The sequence below is a fragment of the Sinocyclocheilus anshuiensis genome, unplaced genomic scaffold (genome assembly GCF_001515605.1).
Source record: "Sinocyclocheilus anshuiensis isolate Anshui unplaced genomic scaffold, SAMN03320099.WGS_v1.1 scaffold304, whole genome shotgun sequence".
In the NCBI taxonomy this organism is placed as follows: Eukaryota; Metazoa; Chordata; class Actinopteri; order Cypriniformes; family Cyprinidae; genus Sinocyclocheilus; species Sinocyclocheilus anshuiensis.
The window spans coordinates 574,039-579,835 of NW_015555737.1; the positions used below are offsets into that span (position 1 = coordinate 574,039).

General features: G+C 37.7%; 1 protein-coding gene across 3 annotated transcripts in view; it reads left to right on the forward strand.

Annotated features, from left to right (window-relative positions):
* Positions 1–5,797, forward strand: part of LOC107673140 (tetraspanin-9-like) — a 115,445-nt gene that overhangs the window by 89,289 nt on the left and 20,359 nt on the right. The gene's annotated exons all lie outside the window — the stretch shown is intronic.

Consider the following 5,797-nt stretch of genomic DNA (forward strand, 5'->3'; position numbering starts at 1 on the left):
TGTATATATATATATGTATATATATATATATATATGTATATATATATATATATGTATATATATATAATTATATATATTTTTTATTATTTATTTGTTCATTTATTTATTTGTTTGTAAGAAAGAATTTGACTACCATATATTATATTTGAAAATATTTCACACCACAAGACATTTAAAATCAATTTATGTTTTGAAATGAAGGGGGAAAAGTGAAAAATGCTATAAATTCACAGAAATTCTAACTTAAATGTGTTGATTTAAACAAATTAATATTATATCATTATTCAATTATGTAATAATATACCTACCACAGATTATTTTCACAACAGCATGTCACAGCAGCTGTTGATAAAGCTCAACTTGTTTTAAACCTGGAACATTCCTTTAATGTCCTTCAAAAACACACATGCACGCTGTTTTAAGTTACTCCAGGGCTTGTGTGTCCTAATAAATCGTAAAGACGCGTGGGTCAGGGTGATATAACCTCCCATTAAGGCTGGTTTGCTGGACACACACACTTTGACCCTCTTCTGAGGCAGAGCATGAAAAGGTTAATCGCTCTCTCAGCGGACCCGTACACACATAGACGGTCACTGGCCTCAATAAGATTGAAGTTGTATGACTGCTTGTGAGTGAGCAGGTTTCTGATGCAGTTGATATAGTGGTCAGAGTGATGGATAAGTTTCTCGCTCAGCTCCTGGAGAGCCTGTTCCATAGTTTCAATTACACTGACCTTGAACTGAAACCACATGCCTTTTTGCAAACCCCTTTCATCCATTTAAATGGCGTTGTCTCTTAGAGCTTGAACCTTCCTGTTCTTTGATGTACCTTCATAAAACTTGCAGAAATCCTGACTTTTGATTTTTTTTTTTTTCTCACCACCTGTGTTTTTATTGTTTGTCAGTGTTTTATAACGGGTAAAAAAAGACTTTAAATTATTTAAAAACTTCAGTAGGTTGGTATTAAAATTATATCAGTTAATGAAGTCTGTCTTTTTTTGTAAATTTAAATGCAGTTCATAAAACCTTACATTTTGTACATTTTTATGGTAAAGATCTGTTTTATGATTGTTTTTTTCAGGACCATCAGACCTCACTTCTTTAAAATGACACGCTTGGTGTCCTCTTTGCCCTGGGAGAAATCAGAGGTGAGAGGCAGTGTGTTTACCAGGCCAGTGTTTATTCCTCAGGGGCTCTGCTTAAGTTGGGTGCAGCGTTGTGAGACAGGTTTCGCATGATAAATGTCCTTTCTGAGACACTTTGTTTACTGAGGAGTCTGCAAACTGCCATGTCGCCTTTCAACTCCTGCAGCAGCTTAGTGTTACAGTTGTGCTGCTGTAAATATAGCACAGTGCTTTTCAAAACAAACACTCACCCTATAGAGCGTCAAATATGAACATCCCCTCCAACCCTGAAGAACATTCATAGACTTAGGCACATTTTGCATGTTGCTTCTAATCCAGTGAAGCGCATCTGTTGAAAATTTTGCTTTGAGAGTGAGATGCCAGGCTTCTCCCACACATATTCAGTGGTGTTTAAGATGCAGTGGAATACCAGCACAAGAGCAGTGCTGAAGCGACGTCTAAGCATCCAGCTCTAGCTAGAATTGTGACTGACACCTCCATCTCCAGCAGAGCAATGCAAGCATCACTCATTCTTATGGAAATTATATGATTCAGTTTCCTTATACTATACCACATGCCATCTATGTTAAGAATATTTTGGAACTTTTTTTTTAGATAGATAGATAGATAGATAGATAGATACTACTTTCTACTTTCACCTGGAATCATGTGATCATGAATACTGCTCTGATACAGTAGCCCAAGAGTCTGTGTTTGAAATATTTCTTCCAACAGTTCTTGTAACTCAGGTGAAATGCATGGTTGTAGACATTCTCTCTCTGTTTTCTTGCCCCTTAAACTCTCTGTACTCCCAGACACATCAGCAGTGACTAATTGCACTTCAGTTCAAAGTAAAGATTTGACAACATAATATGCGCCTATGTCATTGATTTACTTCTTCTTCTTTTTTTTAAAGAGGGCTTAAAAATACTACAAACAGAACCGTGTAGCAAGGATTCTTGGAGTGCTGAGCTCCGTTGGGTGTTAAATGATTAAATCTGTCCAGTGAGTTGGTCCAAAACAAGTGAGAACTGAAGCAAGAGGGCAGAATCTCCCTGTCTCTCTTTCTCTCATCCCTTTTTTTTCATCTTAGACTCATCAGAGAAGAACAAAGCCTCCATTTATGTCCCCCGCCGAGGCACACATTGCTAATGCACCATTATGAGGCACTCATCTCACCCCACTCACGTCCTTTTCCTGGGCTTTCAGGACTTCGCTGTAGCTCCGAGGACACTTTTCTTCCTGTCTTTCCCTGCACATTGCACCCCGACCCTTGTCTCTTTTTTCTCCTGCTAATGTGTTCTCTCACGTTTTGCCGCCCTGCCTCTCACCTCTGCTTCTTCCTGGAGTTTTTGATGTGACTGTACAGGCTGCCGTTTCAATCACAGGAGAGGTTTTACAAATAAGTTAAATTAGTTAAAATTGCACACAGCCTGAAGGTAAGCAGCATGGTCGATGTTTCCAGGCGTGCTCTGACTTTATAAGTGTTCGAGGATGTTTTAAGCAGTGCTGAGGCAGTGTGACCATGCTAATGCTAACGACCTTCAGTCACTGTTACACATATAAATGCTGCATGATGGATGGACACGAAATGGCTTAGTGATTTGAGAAACGGTGTTGTTAAATGTAGATTAGTCTGTTAGCTTAACCCTCAGTTGTGCATTCCCATACAGAAATATAGTGCTCCGGCAAACTTCCAGTGATAAATTTGTTCATTTTTCAAATGCAAATGAGCTTTGTGGTATATTGTTGCAACATAATATAACAAGTAAAACAGAATATTCAATGAGGGGGGAAAATGTAGGACAGTGTTTTATCCATTTGGAAATTACTGGATTGTGAAAAGTGGTCTCTTTATTATATTTCTATTTTTATGTTCATATAAATATATTTTTAAAAAAATTGATTTTACCCTATATTTAATTACCTGTAGTAAATTTTGTTGCAAAGTGACGCTGAGCTTTAAAAGGTGATACATAAATTAAATATAGTCACATTTTATTAGTTTTATTTCATTTCTAGCAGAACAAATACTATATTTATATATTGCATTTATATTTTAATGTCTTAAAAAGTCACAGTAAAGACATTCACATTATTACAAAAAATATTTAAAATAAATCAAATAAAAGAATAATGTGACTGAAGATGAGTAATAGCTTCTGAAAGTTCAATATAAGTATAGTAAAATAGAAAAATTATTTTAAATTGTAATAATATTTCATAATATTAGAGGTATGATCTTTACATGGACATTTTAAATTTATTTGTTATTCATATCTTGCAATTCAATTAATCAAGAAGTGGGTCTTGTAAATAAGCGTAATCTGAGCAAAAGTGACGGGAACTCCAACAGACAATGCAGAGTCGCTCTCTTGTTTTGCTGCGGTTTCAATAGTGACCGTTTGCAAAGAGCTTGATTGACAGGCAATCTGACCAATCAGAATATTATATTATAGGATATTATGTGCTGCCGCTGCTATCCGCCATCTTGCCCGACAGCTATGGCCGGTCTCCATAGAAATTCATGTTAAAACGGGGTAAAACAGATAGACTGAATAGAAACTTTTTCAATATAACTAAAATTTCGGAACTTCGCCCCGATCGGGAGCTGTATATGCACGTGCGCTCATCTGTTTTCAGTGCCGCTAACCTCTAGTCACTTCATGTCATTTTCCCACTCCTCAAACCCTGACAGGTCCTTTACTGCAAAAAGACGGTCACTGCGACACTGTAAAGTGATGAAACTATGGCTCCATGTGCTTTTTTTTAAACCATTTTCATAGGTTTCACGTTATATTGTTGGCTCGGAAAATATGTAAATACGCATGCCAAATAGCTGCAGCTGTATCCCTTCTAGCCTTAACCACAAATCAGACAGGAGAGTAGATTAACTTGAAAAATGGTGTGTTCCGCGGTTGAAATAAAATACTTTCTGATGTTTATTCATGTTAATTTCGTGCTTTACGTAAATATGAAAAGACGATCGGTTCACGTGTTTGAACTGAGGCAATATAGTGATCTGTCACGACACATTAAAGAGCCACAAAATTGTATTTATTGTTTGAATTTCTTTAAAAATTACAAAATTTGAAAGCTGAAAGTCCTGAGATCTTGTTTCATATCAGAAGTAACCTGCTCTGTCGGCACGTTGTCAGTTTCCTCTTTGCTCTGCGATGTATTTTTCACTGCATGAGAACATGAAGTGTAGTATGAGAGCGGCATTGTTTGTCGGGGATAGCAACAGTAACTAAGGAGGGCGGGTCTTTGCGAACGGTCAATTGACGTTTCTTTTTTCATTATGATATAATGATGCATCACAACATATTAAATTGAATCATAACATATCATTATGGGTACAGATATCCCTGACATCCTTGTTTTCATTTGCGTCAAATTAAACAAGTAATCTACTCTGACTAAGGTTCATAGAGGCTGCTTCCTCTCAGGTTACTTGACAACTCACTGCTTGATAAATCGAGTTCTCCATGTTACATTAGTGCAGAGCCATTTCTCACCTCCCAGGGCATTAAAAACGGCCCTCACCCTCAGGCTAAAGTGCCCCCTCACCAAACAGAGCTTCAGCGCCCACTTTTAACCTGCCAAGTGTGTGAGATACACACAGCCTCCGTGTCTCTCACAGCGTACTTTATCTCTCCCGTGGTGGGAAAGGTACTCTGCAGAAGAGCGTGCTGATAATTTCAACCACCATGACTGAAGGAATTTGTTTCACTGAGTTTCTGTCCTCAAGTTTGCTGCTTCAATCTCGAAGGCATTGTCAGGCGGTTCAGTTAACCGCCTCGTTTATGCTTGAAAGCGAATGAGAGCACATGTAAAAGCGATTAATAATTTACAACATCAGAAAAATCGAGGATGCGACTGTCGAGTTTGCTTTTATCGCCTCCGCACCATTGGTCGGTTGTCGAACATGCTTGCACTTCAGCGACAACAGCATTCACACGGGGAAGGCACTCGTGATGCTTTTTGATTTGCCGTGTGGCGCCCGTCAATTTATCAGTGCTGGGTGTGATTCCGTATTCACGAGGAGATTGCTTTGGATATTCCAATAACAGCGAAGGAAATGTCAGCCACTGCTTCCTCGTCATCTCTGCAGGCATCACTTTGTACCCTTATCGCAGATTGATGGGCAAACAGCCTCTCCTCTCAGTGTTGTCAATCAGAAGAAACATTACAGATTCGTCACCGCAGTCACGCAGCTGGACTCCGTGTCTGAACACAAATGTCAGTAGTCAGTCTTCTGTTTTATCAAAGTCATAGTGTGGCCCTCAAGGGACCAAGATGGCAGGGTGTTTGTGCCCCTTAGAGGAACCTGTTGGCATGGCAAAATTGTTGCCATATCAAAATATGCTGTACTATAGGGCCCTATTAAATCAGTTTTATTTTTCCTAAATTTTGTTTTTCTGGAGTCCGTTTTAATGGTTAAATAAAATTGTATTAATCAAAAGCATGTCTAATTAATTAAAATCATGAAACTCATACAATTTAACATCAGTTTATTAAAAGTCTTACAAAAACAACATGTTTAGGGCCCTATGAAATGTTTATTTTTTTCTAACCTTCTGTTTTATTTTGATCAAATTCTGTTTTAGCATGTCTAATTATTTGAATGCGTAAAAACAATTTAATTTATTACAATTAATTTTTACAATACCC